This window comes from Nannospalax galili, unplaced genomic scaffold (genome assembly GCF_000622305.1).
Source record: "Nannospalax galili isolate Female #2095 unplaced genomic scaffold, S.galili_v1.0 scaffold503, whole genome shotgun sequence".
Lineage (NCBI taxonomy): Eukaryota > Metazoa > Chordata > Mammalia > Rodentia > Spalacidae > Nannospalax > Nannospalax galili.
In genome coordinates, this window is record NW_008349770.1 from 699251 (window position 1) to 725225 (window position 25975).

Sequence of the window (25975 nt, forward strand, 5' to 3'; positions counted from 1 at the left end):
GGACGAGTCTCTGCTTCCCTTAGCTCCTCCCCATAGACCTTCGGGGAGAACCCAGGCCCCACAAAGAGCCCACGTCCCTCTTTCTCACTGTCACCCTTGCTGTGTAAGTCAAGAGGCTGATCTGGTCACACTGTAGTTTCACTGCTAGCCAGTAACTGTCAAGTTTCAACAGATGCAGCGTCTGTTAGACATTTCTAGGAGGCCTGCTAATAACTTGTGGCACCTAGCTGGTAATAGTTTAAATTCTCTTATAATTTTGATGTTCCTTCTGGGATGAGTAAGACAGACCTGTAGTCACCATGTACATGCCATGTGTTTCTAGATTTCACACAGGTGAGATATCTCTAGTAACTCAAAAGCCTTTGTGGACACTGCTGGTTTAGATTTTGCTTCGAGGATAAAATTAGTTGCAGGTAAATCATTGTGTAACACATTTTCCCCCCAGTATGAATCAGTCACGTTGAATTCATGTTATTCACAAGTGTTTATTGTGTACCAGCATTGTGACTCTCCCCTGTGGCCCTCACCCATGGTGCTTACTCTCTAACCTTTGTTGTCTGAAACACATTGATTTTAAGTCTACAGGTGTTGGTCTTTGCTGTAAAACTTGCTGTCAAAAAGCTTTTTTAGCACAAGAATAAGTTTTGGGGGACTAGGAAAAGGTTTTCAACTTTATTATTGGTTAGAATTGAGAATAATGGGACTAATTTTTGAGGAGCCATAAGTAGTTAATCCTGGAAAATTAGATCAAGTTTCCAAAAGCCCTACACATAAGCTCCTAATTGTAGTTGGAGGACATCTGGGCCGCCCACCTCCCTGTAGAGAAGGTGTGAACCACCATCACAGGCTTCAGAATACCAGCATTCTTCCCCAGGTCTCTGACTTTGGTAGGGTGGACGGGCCACATTCACCTCACCTCGTGGCCTCTGAAGTATTCACCAAGTTCCTGGCCTGACTTGTTACCCTGTGGCATTTGTCTGGTCCACAGTCACCCAAGAAAAGAAAACGCTCTCATGGTGTCCACACAGACTCCACACACGCAGGTGGTTTTAGAACTGGAGGGCATTTTGTAGGTCAGATGGAAATTTCCTCATCTGAAACTTTAGGTTGCACTCCCCGCTTCTAGAGACTCATGGACCTGCTCCAGCCTCTGGTCTGGCTTCTGGCTGAACTCTCCCCGCCCCTCCCGTTTTGTGTTCCCCACTGACCCAGAAGTCTAACGCAGAAAGTTCGGGTCTTCGTTTCGTGTCCGTGAGTCTTGCTGATCTGTTTTCTAGATCAACGTGAAGATACATTTATTTATCTTGTGGATGTGTGCAACGTGTGTGTTGGTATGCACATGCCAGTGCATATATGCAGAGGTCAGAGGACAACTTGTAGGAGTCGTTTCTCTCCTTCTGCCACACGGTCCTGGAACTTCAGTTCAGGTTGGAGCTTGGCGGCAAGCTCCTTTCCCTGCTGAGCCATCTTGCTGGCCCAGTAAAGATTTCTACCCTCATCTCCACATTAGTATTTTGAAAACCAAGGGTCTTGTTTGGAGTTTCCCTTTCTTTTCTCAACGGTCCCCGTCCACTGGTGGAGGTACTGGACAAACGAGGAGAGAGAGGCCTGGGCTTCCTTTCCCCAGTGACCTATTCATGAGTGAGTGTCCGCGGTAGGAGTGCTGCCCGAACCAGCGATCTGTTGGTTAAGATCTGAACTGGACCCCAGTGAAAGCCTTTCTCAGGACTGGCTGCCCACCTGTTGGCAAAACCGTGCCGCCGAACCCTCCCGAGTGTGCTCACCACATTCTGGATATTCCTTCATGAGAATTGGGTTAAGCTTTGCCTCTTAGTCATGTGGGGAACTTGGGGTGGGGGTGGGGTACCCCGGAGAAAAGGAAAGAAGTTGGCACTCACAGCTGCACAACTCTGCTGTGGAAAAACCTGTGGGAATCTGAGCTGAGCGTCAGGTCTGTGCTTGGATGAACATCCTTCAGACTGAATGTCATTAGGGTGCCCTCACCTTTCAGTTTAATCATTATGCACAATTGCTAATGAAACATACCATGAAATTTGCGTCTATGAGTACTTTGGCTGGGACTGGGCTCTAGACATTAAGCTGAGTCTAATTATTAACCATGTATCAGGAAGATATGGGGGCCCCATGGCTGAGCTCACTAATCTTTAGCTTACAAAATCTGGGTGGGGGGCTTTCAAAGGGGCAGCTACTAAAGGGTTAAAGTCCAGCTGGTGTCAGTGGACTCGGGTGTACTAAGTTATTGAAGAATCAAAGAAAATAAAACTCACTTTTATAGATTTGCCTAACAAAGATGGAAATCCCTCTGCTCGCTTTTTCTCTCCACATTCCCCGCCTTTCCTGTGCAGCTCCGTGAGAAGCATCGGATGGGGCGCCGATCCCCAGCAGAGGCCACACTTATTCTAGCAGGCAGAAGAATTTTCTTTTGTTAAAGAAAATATGGTTTTGTTACACTTCTCTTTTTCAAATGATTTTAGTTATTTACGGTGTGTGTGCTGGTGTGTGTGTGTGTGTGTGTGCGCGCGCTGGTGTGGAGCTCAGAGGACAGGCTTCCTTCCCCCCTTTTTCTTTCCTGTTTTTTTCTGGTGAACTGGAGGGAGATTGAATGTAAAGCACATGCTAGGTTAGCACTTTGCCACTGAATTGCTTCCACAAGCCCCATCTCTCCCATTTTTTTCTAATATTTTTATTCAAGACAAGCTCTTGCTAATTTTCTCAGGCAGGCCTTGAACTTGAGATTCTGTCTCAGACTCCCAAGTGGCTGGGACTACAGGCCTGCACTGCACCGCCATGCCCGACTTTTGACACTTTTACCTCTTTTTCTTGCTATTGGGCTCTCTCTCTCTCTCTCTCTCTCTCTCTCTCTCTCTCTCTGTGTGTTTGAACAAGAGTGAGACAGAAATATTTATGTCAACCTGGAAAATATTAGTTTAATGAAAATATCCACCAATAACCCTCATCAACTATGATCAAAACTAAAATGTTAGTGGTTTTGGGTTGGCCAGAGCAGGTAATCCTGACATACATTGGACAATATCTCACGTCCCCTCTTTGGCATTTACTTCGTTTCAGGCAATTCTTTGCCTATGAAATTGGTAACATGTACATTAGACCCTGTATTGTTCTTATTTATGTTAATAAGATGTTCTAAGCAAAAAGAGGAATTTAATACATAAATATCTAGGCCATTCAGTCCCTGGTCCCCTGGCTTTTCTATGTGATGATTCTGAGACTTGCAAAAGGGTGTGTGTATATGATTCAGCCGGCACGGATCGCTGTGCTAGAAAAGCAACCCAAATTCCTTGTCTCCAAAGCTGTGGGCTAAGTATCCTATGCACAGCATGAAACAAGCTCCGGAAGTCAGCACAGGTGGACAGAGGGCTGTTCTGCAGGCCTGGCTACCAACTTTCATTCAGTTGACTTCAGCATGAAGTGTGCAGACTGTGCACCTTAGTCTCTGGCTTGGTCAGCACTGAAACTTCCCACACATAAGAGACTCCTTTGTGAGCAGCTAGCTAGATCTATCTCAGATCGCATCCCATGAACACATAGTTTGGATGTTTGCTTTGTTGAAATAAAGTTGATTTCAGCCCACCTGCTTAGCTGGGGGCAGAACTTTAAGTGGTAAAGGATTGTGGGAGAGAGACAGCTAAATCGACTGGGTGTATTTGCAATGTCTAATGTTTAACAGGAAATTCTCTCTCTAGGAAATTCCAAGTGGAAGCCCCCGCTACTTTGTGCCCCCCTTAGCAGCAGGCATTTGTGAGTTTCAGAGATTTTCAGGCCTTCAAGCCCTTCTTTGTTGCTATATCTTTACGGCAGTGGGCCACCAACTTTTAGAAGATTTTATGGAACAAGTGGGCTTGTGTTACCAAACTTACATTTTGTAGATAATATTCCAAATGATAAACCTCAATATTCACAGCCGTTTTTTAAAAAATGTCTGTGCATGCTCGTGTGTGTGTGTGTGTGTGTGTGTGTGTGTGCATGCACGTGCTGCTGTTCCCATGTGTGAGTGTGTGTGCCTGTGCATGTGTGTGCACAGGGAGGCTGGAAGGCAATCTCAGGCCTCCTCAGGATGCATTCCCTTCCTTTAAGACAGGGTCTTTCACTGACCGTGGAGCTCTCCAATTACACTAAACTGACTGGCCAGTGAGCTCCAAGGACTCACCTGTCTCTGCCTTCCCAGCTCCGGGATTGCAAGTTTCTACCGCCAGCCAAGTTCTGGGCTTGAACTCAGATCGTTGTGCTTACAAAGCAAGTGCTTTACTGATTGAACTGTACTCCAACCCTCTTATGGCTAGTTTTAATAGAAGTGAGCAGATAATTCAATGTCCATGAAAATTCTTATTAGTTATATGGGATATTCCATATGTGACTTTTAAAAACTGAATTTTAGAAAATGATTTGAAACCTCACTTAAGAATATGGAAACTGGGCATGATGGCACATGCCTTTAATTCCAGCACTCTGGAGGCAGAGGCAGGAAGATCTCTGTGAGTTCAAGGCTAGCCTGGTCTACATAGTGAGTTCCAGGACAGCTGGGCTACAGGGAGACCCTGCCTCAAAAACACCAAAAAAGAGAAGAATTTGGAAGGGCCTGTAGAGATTCTCAGTGGTTAAGAGCACCAGCTGCCCTTGTAGGGGACCTGGGTTCAGTTCCCAGCACCCACACATGGTGGCTAACAACCACCCATAACTCTGGGATATTACATGGCCTCTTCTGGACTCTGTGGGCATTGTATGACATGGATGCACTTACATACATGCAGGCAGGGCGCTCATATACCTAAAATGAAAATAATAAGTAAATAAAAAGTTCCCAAGAGAAGGACATGCATACATGCATACACATGCTGCTTGATCCATGGCAGCGTTACACCTAATAAACCATACCAAGTCCAAAATACTTTACGTTGTACTCCTGCTTCTAGAGACTCATGGACCTGCTCCAGCCTCTGGTCTGGCTTCTGGCTGAACTCTCCCCGCCCCTCCCGTTTTGTGTTCCCCACTGACCCAGAAGTCTAACGCAGAAAGTTCGGGTCTTCGTTTCGTGTCCGTGAGTCTTGCTGATCTGTTTTCTAGATCAACGTGAAGATACATTTATTTATCTTGTGGATGTGTGCAACGTGTGTGTTGGTATGCACATGCCAGTGCATATATGCAGAGGTCAGAGGACAGCTTGTAGGAGTCGTTTCTCTCCTTCTGCCACACGGTCCTGGAACTCCAGCTCAGGTTGGAGCTTGGCCGCAAGCTCCTTTCCCTGCTGAGCCATTCCTGTATTTATTATTCGTTTAAATTTAAATTATCATTATTGTGTATGTGTATGTATGATGTGTCTGCCTGAGTGCATGCGTACATGTCCCATGGTATGAGTGTTGAGTCAGAGGGCGACTTTGGGGAGTTGATTTTTCCCTTCTATCATGGGTTCTAGGGATAGAGCTGAGGTTGTCAGGTTTGCAAGGCTAGGCAAGCATTCTCACCTGCTGAGCTTAAGTATTCCTTTAAAACTGCGTTTATTTATTTATTATTATTTGTGTATTCATTTATGTGTGTACATGCTGCAGAGTGCGTGAGCAGGTCAGAGGACAAGCTGTGGGAGATGGACAGGCTTAGCAGCACCGAGCCATTTTGCTGGCCCTTGTTTATTATTTTTAAACTCTGGTCTCCTCTGCTTTCAGGATTGACCTGCTCACGCAGTCCTTTTCACATGGTCATTCTCCATCTGTTTAGGACTTCTCTTGCTTTCTGTACTCTGTGGTATGATGTTCATGGGGTTACATGTGTCACGTGGGTGTGAGTGTACTGATTTATAGAACCGTGGATAGATAGAAACACACATAACTATTTGCATATTAACTGATAGCCATGTTGGTTTGCATGTATCGAGTTATAAAGTCGTGATGGCTAGTGTGCCAGGTGCATGATCCTCCAGGGTTACAAGGATGGCTGTGGGCTGGGGAGATGTCTTGGCCAGTAAAGTGCTCACCCTGAAGCATCAGGACCTGAATTTAATCTTTCACGACTCATGTAAAAAGCGGAGGGTGGGGTGTCTGTAACCCCAGTGCTGGGGAGACCAAGACAGGGGACTCCCTGGGGTTTGCAGCCCAGCAATCTACTGAACTGGTGAGCTTCAGATTCAAAGAGAGACTCTTCCTTAAAATATAAGATCGAGATTGATTGAGGAAGAAACCCAGTGTCAACCTCTGGTCTCCACATGCACGTGTACTTACACATGAACTCATATACATATGATCATGTACACACACAGATACACACACACACACACACACACACACACGGTGGCCTGTTCTGCAGCCTATGGAGGAGTTTGCAAAGGACTTGCTCTATATTTCTGCTAGGATTTAAAAAAAAGATTTATTTTTATTTATGTGTTTTTACATCTGTGTGTATATGCCACGTATGTACAGGTGTTGCAGAGGCCAGAAGCAGGCATTAGAACCCCTGGAGCTGTTATAGGCAGTTATGAACTGCCCAGTGTTGGTGCCGGGAGCCAGATTGGGGGAGGCAGTAAGAGCTCTTAACTGCTGAACCATCTCTCTGACCCTCTGCTATGATTTTTAGTTTTTAAAATTTTTAAAAAAAAATTTAACATGTGTGATTTTTTTGCTTACATTTATGTTTGCACACGAGTGCAATGCCCACAGTGACCAGAGAGGGTGTTGGAGCCCCTGGACCTGGAGTTACAGGTGGTTGTTAGCCTCCATGTGGGTGCTGGGAGTTGGACCCAGTCAGTGCTCTTAACTAATGAGCATCTCTCCTGCTCCTGTGACTAAAAACTATTAATTCTTTGAGACTTGCATGCAATGTATTTTGATCACATTCACCTCTAGCTCCTCCCAGATCCACCCTCACCCCTCCCTGTTCCCTCTCTTCATGTCTTTTTATTTTATTTTTATTTCATAACCCATCAAGTCCAGCTGTGCTGCTCATGTGCTCCTGGTGTGGGGCCACTTACGAAGCTTGGTCGACCTACCAGGGGTCACAGCCTTAAAGAAAACTGGCTCTTCCTCCTCCAGATGCCATCAACGGTCCATAGCTGCTCAGTTAGGGCCAGGGGCTCACGAACCTCCTCCCCCTCCAAGCTAGATGCTGCCTGGATTGGTCTCATGCAGGTCTTGAGCAGGCGCCACAGGTGTTAAGAGCTGGTGTGTGCAGAGTCCAGAACACGCTGCTTTGCTCTGGTTCTGCTGTGATTTTTTTTTTTTCTGTTTTTTTGAGACAGGATCTCCCTATAGCCTCAGCTGGCCTCGAACTCTCTATGTAGACCTGGCTGGCATGGATCTCAGTGATCTGCCTGCCTCTGCTTCCTGTGTGCTGGGATTTAAGGTGTGTGCCACCATGCTCTACCTGCTGTGATTAAGAAATTTTTTTTGTTATTTTTATTTTATGTGTATCAGTGCATTGCCTGCGTGTGTGTAAGTGTACCTGTGTCATGCAATGCCTGCAGAGACCAGAAGAGGGCCTCAGATCCCCTGGAACTGGAGTCGAGGACAGTTGTTAGCTGCCATGTGGGTGTTGGGATTCAAACCCAGGCCTCTGCAAGAGCAGTCAGTGCTCTTAATGACTGAGCATCTCTCCAGACCCTTCTGCTGTAATTTTTAAGCCTCCCTTTGCGGGGGAACATTTGGAACTCAAGGGGATGATATCAATCACAAACTTAAGTCATTTACTTTCAGTGTTAGAAAATTAACAGCACAAGTTCTCTCACTGGAAAATGTTCTGAGTACTTTTTACATGCCATGCTCCCTACAATTTGGATTTTCAGTGATGAGGAGGTCAGTCTTCTCAGACGGCCAGTGGAAGGAAGTCTTCAAAGTGCCTGCAGGAAGGTGGGTAGCCAAGCTCAGAAGGCACAGGCACATGAGGGACAGCTGCCGTCGGCCAGCCATCCTCCAAAGATTCCTTGGAGAAATGACATTTCACTTGAGACCTGAAGGCAGTGAATGGGTATTAGGCGAACAGGGAGGAAGAGCAGGTCCAGGCTGAAGGGACAGCATGTGTGTCAGTGGACGCATGGTATGTTTGACAATGCATGCTGTCCTGAGCTGCAGTACAAGAAGGTAGGACAGAAAGGATGGGCAAGGAGAGCTGAGAGACGGAGCTTGGGAAGTGGGAAAGCACTCACTGTGGCTTTACAATTTATTGTTTTTCCTTTTTCCTAAACCCGGTAGAAGCTGTTGATGGGGTTTTAGCAGGAAGTGGGCACAATCTCTCTTGCCACCACAGTGAGGCTAGTGGTCAGGAGACGACTCGATGGTGGATATGGAGGAAGGATTAGATCCAAGAGACAGCTTAGGAGTTGTGGGGTGGTATATTAGTTATTGTCTGTGTTGCTGTGAAAAGATACTTGACATTATTTTGGCTCATGTTTTAAGAAAGTACACAGTCCATCATGGCAGGGAAGGCAAGAAAAGCATGAGGCATCTGCTCACCAAGGGTCTGCAGCCAGGAAACAGACAGTAGACAAGAAGCAGGGTCAGCTTGTCAAACCTCAGCACCACCCCGGTGACCCACTTCCTCCAATGAGGCTCCACGGCCTAAAGGTTCTACAGCCTTCCAAAACAGCACCATAAGCTGGAGATGAATGTTCAAGTGCAGGAGCCTGTGGCGTACGCTTTACAACGGGTTACAGCAACGAAGACATTGCTTGGATAATTCTTGGGTTTCTGCCCTGGGTCACTATATAAGTCACATTCCTCTTTGAAAACACAAGGGACACTGTGTTTTTTGATAACAGGGGCAGTCAGAAATACCATGGTAACTGGGACATCAAGCCAACCCAAACGTGAGACAGTATACAAGCCTGGGACCCCCTGAGAGTGCGTGTGTGTTCAGGATTCCAAGTCCTTCACCCAGATTATCCAACTGAAAGTTCACGACAATCTTATGAAGTAGAGATTGCGATGTTCCTGTTTGATGGAGAAAGCTCATGGGCCCAGTCCTGAGATCTCCTTGCTAGTATCTGTCATCATGCAGAGGGAAGCATCCTCTGCCAAACTGGGAGAATTTAACTGAAGAGAACTGTCAAGAATCTTTTTTTGCTCTTGAAGGAGTGTTGAGGCGGGTGAAGGCCTTTAAAAATCTGCCAGACCCGATTTGATCACCAAAGAAGAAAATGATTCAGGAAGACTAAAACTTGGACCATGAGTCCGGAGATGGGTAGATTTAATTACCTTCATATCTTGTTTTAACAAGTTGTCATTAGTGACAACCTTGCCTAGAGTTATTTTAGCTGCATTCTAATTGGCTTTTTTTTTTTTTTTGCCATGGTTAATATTCCCAATAGGACAAGATATTTATGTGGAAAGTTTCCAGTACAGTCCTTGAAATGGCTTTGGCGTGTCTACTTAGAAAAGACTCCCACAGGAAACTGAAAACATTTTTACATGGAAATTTACTACTGCGTGTGAAGAGATTAGAGACAGATACTGAGCCAAGAACCACTGGATCTGTGCTTCTGTTTCCAATGTGCTACTGCTGCAGGGCCATCTGGGCACTTTACAGACGTTTAGAATAACATCGATCAAGTTACCAGGCAAATAAATCAGGAGTGGAGGAGGAGAGTCAGAGCATGTGTGCGTGTGTGTGTGTGAGTGTGTGTGCATGTGTGTGTTGGAGACAAGTTGAATCCTACTCCCGCCTAAAGGCTCAAATTATGACTTAATCTCGGTTGTAGTTGGAGTGTGGAACGTCCTGCATAGCCTCATGTGTTTGATTGCTTGGTCCCCAGCTGGTAGAGTTGTTCTGGGAGGTTGTGGAACCTTTAGGAGGTGGAGCCTTGCTGGAGGAATTGGTCAGGGGAGGTGGGCCTTGAGGTTGAACTGCCTTGCCCCACTTCCTGTCTGCTCTCTGCTTCCTGACTGCAGATGCCGTGTGACCAGCCACCTCACACTGCTGTACCATGCCTTCCCGGCTGTGATGGACTGTATCCTCAAACTGTGAACCCCAATAAACCATTCCTTAAGTTGCTTTCAACAGCAATGAAAAACAACCAGTTCAGGCAGGGTGTCCATTCAAATAGAAAGTGTGCCGGATGCTGGAAAGCTGAACTAGGACAACATAGTTTTTGATGATTTAATAACAATATGTCTTGTTTCTGTCAAAATTAATACAGGCAGTTTTCATACCTCTGAAAAACCACTCATCCTCCTCTTCCAGGAAACTGGCAGTTTCTGTCTCTTCCCGTTCCTCTCCCCTCACTCCCTCCTTCCTGACTTTACTCCTCCTCCTCCTCTGATCCTCTCTTCTCTCTCTCTCTCTCTCTCTCTCTCTCTCTCTCTCTCAGATCAAACCCATGGCTAATTCATGTTAAGGCTCATCTTTGGGGCTTTGAGTAATAGCTGATATTTTTCTCTTGCTGTCCCAGTTTAATATTAAAATGTGTACACTTATTGTGTGTGTGTGTGTGTGTGTGTGTGTGTGTGTGGTGTACATGCATGGCCAAGGTGCACTTGTGGAGGTCAGAGGACAACTTGTGAGAGCCCGTTCTTTATTTTCATCATACGGCTGGGTCCTGGGGATTGAATTCAGGACGTCAGGATTGGTGGTGGTAACTTTACTTGCTGAGTCATCTTGTCAGTTCCTCTTTTAATATTTTTTAAACTATATGCTCAATTATAGATCTAACTATGATTACCCTGTATAAGTCAGTGGGGAGAAAAGGGTGCTGCTTACTGTGTCGATGGTGCCTGATATACACACAGCACAGTCAGGCGTGGACTGGGCCCTTCTGTAGTGGGCCGGGGATGGGGTGTGTGATTCTGATATACACACAGCACAGTCAGGCGTGGACTGGGCACTTTTGTAGTGGGCCGGGGATGGGGTGTGTGACTTCTTTCCCATTATGGTTCTTCTTCCCTTTATTTAGTATTTTATCAGCTCAGAGTTGGAACCAGTGGGCTAGCCCAGAGTTTTGTTCTGAGAGATCTGAGTTGGACTTTATCATTGTGTGGTTGAACAGTTGAATGAAATTTGTCTTTCTTCCTAGATGCAAACTCTACGAAACTGGGTACCGTCATGCCTTTTAGCCTTCATCTCTAGGTGTCACAAAGAAATCGAGACATTTCTGAATAAGCACTAAGCTGGGGTACTCTCAAGTCTGACTGCGGTCAGTTTTTGCTTGAGCATTACTGATCCTTTTGTATTTAAGTGCTTGAATTTATTCATTTATTTATGTTTTGTCTTTTTGAGACAGGGTCTCCCTGTTGTCCCAGCTGCCCCAGAACTTGCTATGTAGACCAGGCTGGCTTTGATCTCACAGAGATTCACCTGCTTCTGCCTCCTGAGTGCTGGGACTAAAGGCGTGGTGGCCCAGGGCTTGAATTTTTTGAAGAGAAGATGTTCTAGTCATTAGGACTGCGTGACAAGTCACCCCCAAACTTGGCATCATAAGCAACACTGCATTCTGCCCAAGGAGCCCGAGTGTCAGGAACTCAGGATGGGCACAGCAGAGCCTCAGTGACTGGAGCCTCAGTGACTAGCAGGCTGCAGCTGGACTCAGCTGGAGGCAGCCACATCACAGTGAGACTGGTGGGGGCTCCTGGCTGGAAGCTTGTTTCCTCTTCTGCCCTTTCTGTGTGGTTTCTTCTGGTAGGACAGACTGAATTTCCTCACAGCATGGTGATCCCAGGAGGGAGAGGGAGGGAGGAGAGAGAGAGGCAGGAGAGGGCGAGTCCCCTCTTTTGCTTGCTGTTTTCCTGTCTCCGTGTTGCTAGGCAGCTTAGGGAGAACGGGGCTCAGAACAGAAGACAGGCCATGATGATCATAAGGGACATCGATCTTAGAAGGGTTTGTCAGTGTTGTGTTTGAGCTCGGCGCCCCGCGTGTTGAAGGGCTGAGTGAAGGGAGTGTTGTGGGAACCCGTGCACTGGAGGAACTCTCCTGTGTCTTCTAGTCACATAGGCAAAGTTTCATAGAACTTCAGCAGCTGTTCAGGGAAAAGGGAGGTGTCTGGAGATGGAGGAGGGGAAGCGGCCGATGGCAGCCATGTCTGTGGGATACAGAACTGGAAAGAACAGGAAGAGAACGGCTGGTCTCGGCCTCCCTTTTCACGGACCTCCCTTCCATCCCCACCCATTGTGTTTGGTGAATGACCCAGTTTGGGTTGTAATTCCTCTTCGTGGTAAAAATACCTACTTTCTAAAAGTGAAACCTCAGCCTTGTTTTGGGAAACACACCCAGGCCCCTCTGTGCTGGGCGAAGGTTCATCACAGAATCAAGAACTGACTAAACACAATGAGCTTCTCTTTTTTAGACCAAGTGTGTTCACCTCAAACACCCTTCCTAAGGGCGTTCGTTGTTCCCTGCTTTCCAGTCTGCTCTCTCCTCTCTGCCTCTCCTTGAGAATTTTGATTAGAATAAAAGGAGGACTGTTCTGTTGGGGAGTCAGAGCTAATGGTGGGACCCTGCCCATGCTCAGTAATCTAGAAAGAGAGAGCCAAGAGTCACCCGAGCGGAGCCCTTCCATGTTCCCATGGTGATCCACTTTCAAAGGCCGCGTTTTCAGTTAGTTTTGGAGACCCAATTCCTCCTTTGAAGCAGGACGGGGTGACTTTGGTGCGAAGTTGCTTGACCAATGTCATTTGTACAGCATGACCCTTCCCTTTGATTTATTATCCTGCTCCCCCTGGGTGTGGAGGATGTCATTTATCATTTGGTGCAGGGGATAGGTTTTAGTCTTTGGAACAGTCTGTCTGGAAGTTACATCTAGCCTGGGGCTGTTTGGTAGTTGTCACCTGGAAACCTAATTGTGATTCCATCCAGACACAGTTACCCTTCTGAGCGCTTGCAATGAAAGCACTACCAGAAGGGACTGGCCAGGCGGGCCAGGCGGACCAGGTAGTCCTTCAAACAAACCGACTTGGCTTATGGGATGCCTGAATTCAGAAACATGTTTGTGGTTGAAGAAAAACAGGAAAAAAAGGTCATTTGAAGACGTTAGACAGTTGAGACTAGCATTTTCTTTTTCATTTGAAGGGTAAAGTGTCTTTCCTGAGTCAGGAAAGCTCAGGAGACTTGATTTCTTTGAGTTTGCATTTTTCCCTAGCATTATTTAATATTATGTGATGCCTTCAGGTAAAAAGAGCTGGGCACTCCCCACTGATGAAAGCACACAAATTAAGGCTTGGAGAGAAAACTCAGGCTAAATAAGCTTGGTCGCTCCAAATGAGAATGGATGTGCAGGCAGCACACACAGAACAGTAAACATGGGAACCAGGAGACAGGGCAGTGGGTGAAGTGCTTGATGTGCAGACATGAAACCCTGGTTTGGATCCCAGCACCCATGAAAAACGCTGTGCGTGGTGATGTGTGTCAGTAATCTGTAATGCCAGCGCTGGGGAGGCAGAGACAGCAGGGCCTGGGTCTTGCTGGTCAGGCAGCCTAACCTAATAGGCAGCTCTAGGTTCAGTTAGAGACCTTGTCTCAAAAAAAAAAAAAAAAAAAAGGGAAATGATTGAGGTAGACGCTCGACCTTGATGTCTGTCTGCTATCTTCATGTACACACCCACATGAACAAATGCACACACACATACACACCCACCCCCAAAGACACCCGAAGCAGTAAACAACACAACTGACCTCCAATGAGGGAACTCCGTATGGACATCTGAACACAGATGAGCCGGCACTGCCTCATTTCAGTCACCCACATCTTTATTTTGGAGTTACAGAAACAAATCCTGTAGACTAGACGTGAGCCAGGAACCACTCACGCGCCTCATGGCACTGGCTCTGTGTAGTTAGTGCAGGGAAGACACGTGTTTCCTGATACTGATGCTGTGTCATGTCACGGATTCTGTGGATTATTTAAATCAACTCGAATTAAGATGTGGCGTAAGCTTCCCTCTTGCCACAGGCCAGTTGGCTCCAGTTTTGGGTATTAGCGTAAATGTTTCTGGAACTTGAATGGCAGATGTCAAGTTGCCGTCAAGTCATCTGTGTGCATTGAAGTCTTACCTCCAAGTTACCACTGTGTTAGTTACTTTCCGGAGGTAAAATGCTCTAGAAAAACCAACTTAATGGAGAAGGGTATTTTTTGGCTCACAGTTGAAGGGTATAGCCCACTATGGTGCTGGAGTCAAGGTGGGAGCCGGAGGCAGCTGGTCACATTGCATCCATAGTTAGGAAGCAGGGAGAGGTGATGGGCTTAGTCGAGTCCTTCACAATCCAGGATCCCAGCCAGGGGCTGGGGTTGCCCACAATTAAATTGGGTCTTCCCACTTTAGTCAGTCTAATCAACGTAATCCCGCACAGGCATCCCCAGAGGCTAAATGATCCCCCAGAGGGGCCTGGAGGCTTGTCTCTGGGTGAGCCCAGACCCTGTCAAGCTGACTGCAATGCTGCCCGTCCCACCACCGTCTTACTCTCTCGTTTGGAGATTGCAGGGTGTAGACACGGAAGCACATAGGTACATTTTTTTCAACACATATTTCAGTAAACCTAAGTTGACAAAACAGAATTACTGGAACTTGATTTTCTTCTTAATATTGATACTATGCTCAGGGAAGCGCTCCAGCACACAAACAAGCAGCAAAGTCTTTCCAGAAAGTCTGTTCCTGTGCAGAGGGCCTGGGAGTCGGCCTCCTCCTGCCGTGCTTGTACTACTGTGTACAGACCATCCTGCTCACTGTACATGCTCGTTTTGGGTGACTGAACTTATTTAGCCCTAATTTTCTCTCCAGCCCTGCCTCTGTGGGTGGGAGCTGAAGAGCTATTACTCTTTCAAGGTGGACAGCTGACTGGGCTTCAGGTTGCTCTGACTTCTTCCGTGGGGCATAATGACCTGTATTTATTTCATGATGCGTTTCCTAGAACTGGAAGGACGTGAGGGTTTGCTTATTTGTTGTAAGGTAAAAAAAGGTTCCTGGAGTCACTGTAAGCGAGTGCCTATTTATAGAGAAGCAGGAAAATGTACGGAAGTGGCTGTTGTGCCCTCAGTCCTGGTTGGAGTGTCTGAGTTTGGGTCACGGGGCTTGGGAAATTCTGGTTTTGGGTAAACCTGAAAGGTGATGCTCTCACAGGAGGCCCCTGCCCCAGGGCTGTTCCTGAGATAGGCAGGCTGGGTAAGAGACGAACATGGTCTCACTTGGTGTCACTTGCTGTGAAGTCCTTTTTTCTACCTGCTGTGTTATCTTTGATGTAACAAATGTTTTAATTCTCAACATGACTCTGCTCTTTCTTGAGTCATTGTCACCCTAAGAATCGAGGTAGAGGGACTGGAGAGATGGCTCAGCGGTTAAGAGCACTGACTGCTCTGGCAGAGGACCTGGGTTCGATTCCCAGAACCCACATGGCAGATAACAACCGTCTGTAACTCCAGTTCCAGGGAATCTGACATCTCTTCTGATCTCCATGGGCATTGCACGGCACGGAGGTGATACACTCATACACATAAAAAATAAAAATAAAATAAATATTTACAAAAAGAGTCCAGGTAGAGAAGGAATAGAAAGGATTAAGCCAGGGCGAGGAGGAAACAGACATCGACTTTTTTGTTAGAGAACAATATTGACAGTCAAGACACATAAATATCATAATTTGGTTTTTTCTCAGGTCTTAATCAAAACATGAATTTCATCTCAATGTCTTTACTAAAAAACCAAGTTCTGTCTCGTCCATTTTCTGTTCTTAGGTGTGGCTGTTTCCGTCAGGTTGGCTGTAAGTACACACACAGTGGGCTGCTTACTTAAGGAGATGTTTGCTGTACTGTCAGTAGTTTTGAACAATTACTTTTTGCGAGTGAATTCTTTTTAAAATTAGTTTTCAAAATTGACATACAAAGGGCCAGTGAGACAGCTCAGTGGGTGAAGGCATTTGCTGCCAAGCCTGATGACCCCAGTTCTATTCGCAGAACCCGCATGGTGGAAGGAGAGAATTAATTCCTAAAGAGTTATTGTCTAACCTCCCTGTGTACTTTGGTACTCACACACCGTGGCACATGTGCACCCACACCCAATAAATACATAAATAGACAAATAAATAAATGTGTGTAATAAAATTAGCATACAAATAAATGGGTTTCATCATGGTGTTTTCTCAGTACCTGTTCTTACTGGTTCTAGCCAATGATACCCTAAGCAGAAAGGAAACACTGGGGGTATCACAATGTTGGACCTTAAACTATACTATAGTGCCATAGTGTCAAAGACAGCGTGGTACTGACAACCTCCCCCTCCCCCCAAAAGACCCAGGCAGGTAGAGGAGTGGATGAGAGGGCCCAGAGGTAAGCTAGAATTCAACTTTTGATAGAACCCGTATTGGAAAAAAGCTCTTCAATAAATGGTGCTGGGAAAACTGGATTTCCACATATGGAAGAATGAAACTAGGTCAACATTGCTCACCCTGAACAAAACATCAGTCCAACTGGATCACAGGCCTTCACGTAAATCTGAGGTGTTGGAGCTGTTGGAGGAAGGACAGAGGAGACCCTGAAGACATAGGGTGGTAAGAGCTCGCTGAAGGCTTTCCTGTGGCACAGGAAATAATCCTGAGGATTGACAAGTGGGAGGGTGAGCTCTTCTCACGGAGGAAATGGCTCACTGAACCCGAACATTCTTCTTCTTCTACATCATGTGCTCTGACCTCCTGGACGGTGCACTTTTGATGTGGAGGTGAGGTTCTCTTGACCTAGTTCTGCCCTTTGGGAGTGTAAATATTTTCCTAATTAAACTAGATCTATGGGCTCACAACAAGACATTGTTTCTGACTGTTCTGAGCTAATAAATTTGGTATGTGAGAAAAGACCCCCCTGCTGGTGTTGGTCACAAATCCCATGACTGATCTTCAGGAGATAACTGGAACTCTCTCAACTCTGTGTTAGTGGTGGAAGAAATAATTAATTTAGTGTAAATTTAGCTTGAATATTTTGGTTTGTTTGTTCTTTTCAACTTGTCTCTTAGTCTAACAAAAGAATAGAGGATCAAGTTTCTTTGAATTCAAACCAAAACCCCAATGTAATCACAGGACAGAAGTGTCTAGTTATAGGGACCATTGTTGGTTGGCTCCGTAGGTGATTTCTTATGCTGTCATTTCAGAGCTATACTTAGTTACTGAGTGAGAGAAGATGGTAGGGGAGATAAAGATGGGGGGAACGGGACCTTCCTATGCAGCATTTACTTACATTAAAGAGTACAGAGCATTGCATTTGTTTTACTTTTTATTGTGAGATGATTTTAGTCTATTTTTAATTTATTTGTGGTATTAGGAAGTGAATCCAATCCTTGAGACAATTTTAGACTAAAGTCAAATAGTACAACTTCCTTAACATGATATTCCTCACATGACACAGATTCGCTGAAACTGTCCTAAATATGGCTGCAGTTGCTGTAGTGAGGGAGTTAAAATCGATAGTTACCAAGTTCACAGGTGCCCGGAATTTTGTCTGTTTTCCCACAGTTACTTTAGTTTTTTGGTCCAGAATCTCACATTTCATTTAATTGTGGGTGTTTGCTTAGTTTCCCCCAATCTATGACTGTTCCTCAAGTCTTTCATGACCTTGAGGTCAGCTGTTTTGTAATTTGGGTATGCCTGTTAGGATCATTCATCTTGGGAACAGAAAGTCCAGGAGATACATTTTGCCCTCATATCAGAAGGTGCTGTTGGGAAAATATGAGAATCAAGATTTCATTCCAGTCCAACAAGATATCACTGCACAAAGTAGAGAGAGAAAGGCCTTTCCTATCGGGAGCATTAGACTGTAACACACCCGCTAGAGAGAACCCGCTCGGACGTGAAGTCAGAGACCCACCTGTTGAAGCCGACAGCTGCAGCCGTCACGTTGCAATTTTCCAGATGATCACTGCCTCGCCCTTAAGAGCACTTGGCAGCACCATTGGCCATGTGTTATCCTAAGTGTGGTGGGGGCCGGGTCTGTATGCACAGCAGGTCTTACCACAGGAGAAACAGGCTTCACAGCCTGAGGGCGGGCAGTGCTGTGCCTTGGAGCAGGACGCCCCTGTCGGCCTCTTAGCCCCGCACTGCTTTGTCTTCCTCAGATGTCTTCAAGTGGGGATCTTCTCCCTCGACTTATATTTTTATATTTATTATTTATTTATTTATTTTTGGTCTTTTTGAGACAGGGTCTCCCTGTAGCCCCAGCTGACCTGGAACTCACTATGTGGACCAGGCTGGCCTTGAACTCACAGAGATCCGCCTGCCTCTGCCTCCCAAGTGCTGGGATTAAAGGAGTGCGCCACCACGCCCAGCTTATTTTTATTTTTTTAAAAATTAAAAATTATATTCAAAAAGTTTATTCTGTGTGTGTGTGTGTGTACACGCGCGCGCACGCGGGTGTTGGTGGGGATGACAGCATGCCATTACATGCCAGTGGAGGTCAGAAGACAACTTGGGGGAATCCATTCTCTCCATTCAGTTCTCTCCGTCCAACATGTTGGGTATTGGGGATTGAATTCGGGTTGCTGGGCCTGGTGGCAACGGCCTTAACCGCTGGGTCATCTCACCAGCCCCCCCTCCCCCATTTTAAAATTCTAAGGGAGAGATAGTTTTGATGGTTTTAAGTCCCTGAAAAAGATGTCCTGGGTCATAAAGGAGGCAAAGGGCCGGTCTAACATCCAAATGACTATGCTCCTTTCAAAGAGAGGATGTGTTCACAATATTTAATTCACTCCAGGTGGAGAGGAAGGAAATGGCTTTTTTCAACTGGCAGAATTTATTTCAACTGGCCTGTTATTTAATTATCCTTGTAGTACATGACATGCATGTGTGGAGTTGCTGATGATGCTAATCTTAATCAAGCAGTTGAGGTGGTGTCTGCTGGGTTTCCCCACTGTAATGTTGCTTGTTTGTCTGATAAAGATGCCTCATGGAGATACTTTGAGAGTGTGTTAATATACAGATTCTCCTCCTAGTCAAGACTTTACCCACAAGGTGTGTGATGAATCAGTGATTCTCTTCTACAGCAACTGGTACTTATGTGTTTGCCTAATTTTAATTAGTCCTTCCACATTCCTTTTTTTTTTTTTTGAGACAGGGTCCCACTATGCAACCCTGGCTGACCTCAAACTCACAGAGATCCATCTGTCTCTGACTCCTGAGTGCTAGGATTAAAGGTGACCATGTCCGGCACTTTCCACATTTTACTGTCAACACCATCACTTTGAGCTGTCTTTTTGTAGTCCTTCGTGGATGAATCAAAACTGACACTGAACCATAAGTTCTGACTTGCAAAAGAGGATTTATTTTTGCACCTGTCTTTCATGTCTTTGTCCACCAGTTGAATGCACGCGCATGCACACTGTACATAGTTACTTTTCCTGCTGTGACCAAACCCTGACAAAAAGCAGCCTAAGGAGAGGATTTATTTTGGTTCATGGCTTGAAGGGATGCAGTCCATCCTGAGAGGGAAGGCATTCGGTGGGAGTCACACTGTGTCTGCAGCCAGGGAGCAGAGAGAGATGAACGCTGGTCATCAGACTTTCTCCCCCCTTTATTCATTCATGGGTCCCCAGGACATGGGATGGTGCTGCCTACATTTTAGAGCAGATGCTCCCCCTTCTCCACCAAACCTCTCTGAAAATGCCCTCACTGACCTGCCCAGAAGCGTACCCTTAGGTGATTTCAAATGTTGTAAAGCTGGCTGTGATTAACTGCTGGTGAGCTCATTCATATCCCAGCTTTAAATATAGCGTAGGTGCTGACTACCCTCAGGTCTGTGTCTCTAGCCCTGACCTCTCCAAGCTCCCAGTGGGCTGCTTGGATGACACTGGAGGCTTTATGGGCATCTCAGCTGATGTTTAAAACTGAACTCTGGGTCCCAAGGCCAGCGTAGACGGTTCTGCCCCATCTCAGTGAGCCGCACCCTGGTCCATCAGGCTTTTCAAGGTCTCTTTCTCTCACCAGCCACGCACTTCTTCCAGGAAGTTCTAATTCCTACAAGTGCACATCCAGGCTCCACCCACTTTTCTTTCTCTTAAAGGTCCCCAGGAAGAGCCACCAACGTCTCACATTCCACCTTTCTGGCTCCCCAGCTCCCAGCTTTGCTCTCTCTGGTCTCTTCTCCACAAAGCGGCCAGAGATTGCTATTAAAATCTGCAGTGCAGTCTGGCTGCGCATAGGCTGAAGTGGAGCCTTCTTGCCTTGGTGTGTGGGTCTCTGCCGAGTTCCACCAACTTGTCCTTGCTGCGTCTAAGACAAGCTCGGCTCGGTCTTCCTTCTTCAGAGCTCTTGCCCATCACCTTCACCGTGTGATGTGTGATTGTCTTATTTTCTCCAGACTGCTTTTTGTTTCCTTGAGACAAGGTCTCCCTGTAGCCCCAGCTAACCTGGAACTCGCTATGTAGGCCAGGCTGTCCTCAGTCTCACAGAGATCCACCTGCCCCTGTCTCCTGAATGTTGGCAGGTGCTTTTTATAATCTGTGATTATGTAGTTATTGTGTGTGATTACTTATCCTCGTCACCGATGGTCTCTGTTGCTCCTTGGGTTTCCATGAGCAAGGATCAGACTATTTATCAGTGAGTACCCAGCACTGCCTGAGTCTCATGAGGAGACTGAGGTGTTATCAGATCCTCGGTGCTGAAAGCAGAGGTTCCTCCTGCAGCTGGCTCTGGATTTCAGAAGCTGGGACGTCTCTTCCTGGAAGAAGTGTTTCCTCTCTGCCTTGGAGATGCTTCCTTTTCAACCGTGCAGTGATGGCTGGTGGAGGTGTGGGCAAACATCACAGGAGACGTTACTTCAGGCAGAAATCCTTCATGGAGGAACTACAGAGATTGTTTGGGGCTGTTGAGGGGACTAAGTATTTGAAGAAACATGGATTTATGTGCGTCACTTTCCGTCCTGGAAATCAAAGTATTTTCACCATTTTTTTTTTTCTTAATTACCTTGTCCGTCTTTTGTTCATTTGTTGGTGTGTACATGCGTACCACAATGCACACGTGGAGGTCAGAGGATAGCTCATAGCAGTCGGTGCTCTCCTTTCAACACGTGGTTCCTGGGGATTGAACTCAGGTCATCAGGTTTGGTGGCAATAGCCTTTACCCACTGAGCCAGCTCACTGACTTTTCACGAGTGTATCAGAGAAGCATTGCTATTATAGAAAAGAAGGAAAGAGCTATAAACTGCTGAGCTGGAAGAATCTAAGTGGAAAACACTTAAATCGTTAAACTTTGCCTTCATGCCTACTCCAACATTGAGTGGCTTTGGTCAAGTTAAAAAGAAATACTTTGCAGATCATTAGAGCAACCAAGGAGGCATCACAGGCCTGACTGTGAAAAGTATGTAATGCTCCAACCATGTGAGGGAGAGTTCCTTCCTGGGCTTCCTGTTGCCCCAGCTGGCCTGGAACTGGCTATATAGATGAACCCACAGATATCCACCTGCCTCTGCCTCCCAAGGGCTGGGATTAAAGGTGTGCATCACCATGCCTGGCTCTTTCTGCCTTTTTAAAAACAATGATTCTTATCAAATTTAATTACTGTTGTGTTTGCCTTGTGAAAAGTGGTTATAGATGGAGCATCTGGAGAGTCCTCCAAAGTGAAGTTTATAGATTATGGAAAACCTTAGTCAATGTCATCCTCTCTCTCTCTCTCTCTCCTCTCATTTCTGCATCTAATTATAGAAGGATACTTATATAAAATTCCATGTAGTTGCATTATATTTTATTACAAACAACAGAGATTTCTGTTGCCTTGGTGATTGTTGACACCCAGGGATAGCAGTTATATTTTAATAGTTTAATTTTGAAAGCTTTTTTTTAAAATTCAAGATAATGCATTGTAGTCATATTGAATATCTTTGGAGGATGTAAGAACTCAAAGTTAGTTTAGGGATTTGGAAATGCAAGGGTCACATTTTACATCTGAGCTCTCAAGCCACCCTGGTTGATGAAGAGACAGGTCTCGGGGAACTCAGTGAGGAGCTGACATTCTAGGGCTTGAAGTGAACCCCAACCCAGGCTCCTGAGGGAGGCTGCACTGAGGATTTATCCTTTATCTTTTACTGCCCCTCTGGTACCATAGGGGGAAGAGATGATGGTGTTGATGGTGCTAATGGTGGTGGTGGCGGTGGTGATGGTGATAATGATCATGGTGATGGTGATAATGATCATGGTGATGGTGGTGGTGATAGTGATGGTGGTGGTGATGGTGGTATGTGTGGGGTGTCTGCCCTCCTCCACAACAAATCCTTAGCATGAAGCACAAAGCCAGGGCATGTGGGTAAGAAATTCGCATTGGCTGAAAATGGTGACTTCTGCTCTTAGGCATCTGTCGTGGGTGGACAGCTTTCCTAGCATCAGTCTGCCTGTGTGTGGGTTGTGTACAGGTGGGGCATCCTTCCCTAGAGCCTGGTATCCATGCAGTGGCAGCTGCCCCACCCTGTATCCAGCACCTCACACTTTTACCCGGTATTGCTCTCTGCACTGTACTGTTGCTCTGTGTTCTTAGTGGAAATTTACATTCCGTGGCCCAGCTTGGTTTCCAAATCCCACTTGGGAAAACAGCAGATCAGAAACCAGTGAGGTGAGATGATACGTGCAGCGTGCATTGAGGAGAAATGCTAAAATAAAAGCACAGTCCAGAATACTTCCTTTTCGAATGCTCGGTTAGTGGCAGTTCCCGTAACTTCTGGGAGTTCTTTTGGGTTAATCAGTTATTTTTTAACTTTCTGGGCTCATGTTATTCCCCTCAGCATAGCGTTAGGGAAACCCACACACATACTTATGAACACCTTGGCAACATTTGAGTACTGCTGGAAAGTGCTGGTTCAAATACTAATTTTCAGTAGAATATAATCAATGTGAAGTTTAACACTGTGTTCAAAGAATGCTTAGGGTTATGTGATCTTTCAAAACATTCCACAAAGTATAATAAAGAGAACATTAGACTACAGTGTCAATAGCTTAAGAGTCTTTTGATGTGTGGGAAAATAGACTTAATTGCATTAAAAATTTCTAGAAAGACATTGTAAACATTTATTTAGTATTTACTTATATTTAAGAGTTTTCCAAGAAAGGACATGATTAACTGTGATGGGTATTTTAGTTTTGGGTCACTTGTCTGTGTGCATGTGTGTAGAGGCCCAGGTCCAACTTGGCTATTGTTCCTTAGGTGCTTCCACCTTGGGTTTTTTTTGTAAATTTAATTTTATTAATTATTATTATTAGAGAGAGAGAGAGAGAGAGAGAGAGAGAGCGCGAGCGAGCGCTGGTGTACCCAAGCAGGCATGTCAAGGCCAGAGGACAACTTCCTCTGCTTCCGTTGTGGGCTTTAGGGTGTCAAACCCAGGTCTTCAGGCTTGAGCGCCAAGCACTTTTACCCACTGAACACCTTTTATTTTGAGATAAGATCTCTCCCTGGTCCCCCACTTGCCACACAGGGGAGGCTGATTGGCTAGGGAACCCCAGGGATCCTCTCTGCCCCCTTAGCACTGGGACCACAGGTATGCACCACCATACCTGGCTTTTTTTTTTTTTTTTAAACCTGTGTTCTGGATACGAAACTTTTAGGTCTCAGTGCTTTACAGCAAGCAGTTTACTGACTGAGCCATCTGCCCACTCCCAGCCTTGTTTCGGGTCATTTTTAAGCTAAAAAGGAATCTTTCTCTGGCTGTGGTTTGAATCACTGCACCGTTTATTTGACCGTTTGTTTTGGACTGTTTTCCTGATTCAGGGAAAGGAGGCATTCTGTTTAGACAATAGACCTAAAGACAGGTGTGAAAACACATGCCATCTCATCCGTGTTTGGCAGAAGACTGCCCATCTGAGTAGGAGATGATAAATGACGCCTGACACATGGACCCTAGCTAGTCTTCCGGGAATTGGTGCCTGGATAGGGAACAGCGCTGGGGCCTTTCATCAGCTCAGTGACTAGGTGGAGCCTCTGGGGATGCTTCAAGGTGAGCAGCTCGCTCACTGTGATTAGCAGCACCTCCTGTAACTAGGTTCTCACTGAACTCAGGCTGGTTGGAATTTTTTAAACCTTATTGCTTAACAATGCTGGTGAAAATATCCTCCCCAAACTATTTCAGTTTCCTGACTCTGTCACCACGTCCGGAACCTGGAACTTCTCCAAGTCTGGGGGTCAGAGAGTTTCAATTTTCATTCGATTGGAGTTGCACAGAAATTACACTGATGAGATCTCATAAAGGACATTTCACAGTAGAGCTGAAGGGTGAGAAACGGGAGTGGATTTGGATAAGCATGGTCCACACAAGCATAGCATACATGCTCTCCTCCCTCATCCTCACATCACTCAGTGCAGGTCTTGTGTAAATGATCTCAGCCTGTCTGTGTTCCTGCCAGTGGTCAGGGTCTCTCAAGCAGCGTTAGTTAGCAGGCTGCATGGTGCAGTGTGAAGAGCCCTGGATGGAGGGTTACAAGTGGGTTTACCCAACTTTTTGCTTACAGTGTGGATGTGGAGCACTGGTGAGGAGACTCATCTTTTCACATTTACACAATTAGAATGACGCTAACCTTGGCACGGGTGAGATGGCTTGTGGGTGAAGGTGCCTACCATCAAGCCTGATGACCTGAGTTCAGAACTTGGGACCTACGTGGTAGAAGGCGGGAACTCCTCCGAAGTTGTCCGCTGACTGTCACGTGCATACCCCCTACCTAAGAATAAATAAATAAAGTATAATGAAAAGTTTGAAAAATAGAATAATGCTAACTCTATGGGGTGTTTTTGAGGAATAAATGTGAAGATGATTCAAAGCATTTTATACATTTTGTGCTTAAAATCGTTAGAAAGTAGGTGACTGCCTTGATAAAGCTGTTGTGAGAAGCCAAGATAACACACACACAAAGTGTTTGATTCAGTTCCAAGCCATCTCTCCAGCCCCAGAAATGGGCAACTTTTAATGGAAAATGTTTGTCTCCTATGAAAATTAATTGAGAAAGGGCTGGAGAGATGGCTCAGCAGTTAAGAGCACTGGCTGCTCTTTCAGAGGTCCTGGGTTCGATTCCCAGCACCCACAGGGCAGCTAACAACTATCTGTAACTCCAGTTCCAGGGGATCTGACACCCTCTTCTGGCTTCCTTTGGCATTGCAGGCACGTGGTACACTTACATACATACATGCAGGCAAGACACTCAAACAATACAAATAAAAGATTTAAAGAAAATTAGTTGAGAAATGGGCATTATATAGCTCTTAGTGTTACCTTGATCAGGCCGTCTGGATTTACTTAATCAGTTCTTGGTTATGATACTTTTCAACCTGTTGAAAGTGTGTTTCTTGTTGAGTGTGTAGCTGGATCTTTTTCCTTTATGTTCTCTGCTTGTTTCTGTCCTTAACTGGAATCTCATTCATTTGCATTTAATGATTGGAAGATTGGATCTGAGTTCATCATCTTATTATTTTTTGTTTGCTCCATATCACATCTGGGCTTTGTTTGTTCTTTCCTGCCTTCTTGGGGTTCTGGGGATCAAACTCAGGTTCTTAGGTTTGTGTGACAAGTGCTGCTACCCACTGAGCCATCTCACCAGCCCTTCGACTCTCAGGATGTATTCTCTCAGCCTAGGTTGCTAAGCCCACGTAATAAATTTTCAGATGCTCTGTTTAATTCTTCTAGAATTTTCATTTGGTTCTTTCTAGCAGTTCCATTTCTGCACCAGAACACTCTGTCTCTCATGTATTTGCTTCACATGCCCCACCAGTTTCTGCTGAGCTGCTGAGCACATTTATAGTAGTTATAGTAAAATCCTTGTCTGCCCCTCTCAAGATCATGGTCGTCTCTGGACTGGATTTTGTTTTTTGCTGACAGTGAGCTCTGTTTTTCCCTTGATTTAAATGGCTTTGCAGCTTTTGTTGTATATGACTACATTGTATAATGTTTTGTTATAAATGTGTAGGAATTGAAGGCAGATAATGTTTACTCTCAGAGGAAAGCCCCTCACCCTCTCTGTTGGGGTGCCAGGCCTTCTAACAATCCATGGTTGGTCTCAGCAGGCTGGAGACAGCCTCAGCTGCCTTCACTACA

At 45.7% G+C, this 25975-nt stretch overlaps 1 protein-coding gene and 1 pseudogene across 1 annotated transcript in view; one reads left to right on the plus strand and one right to left on the minus strand.

Annotated features, from left to right (window-relative positions):
* Dcdc2 (doublecortin domain containing 2) overlaps positions 1–25975 on the plus strand; it is a 164549-nt gene that overhangs the window by 14774 nt on the left and 123800 nt on the right. The gene's annotated exons all lie outside the window — the stretch shown is intronic.
* On the minus strand, positions 19171–19288 carry LOC115072687 (annotated as a pseudogene).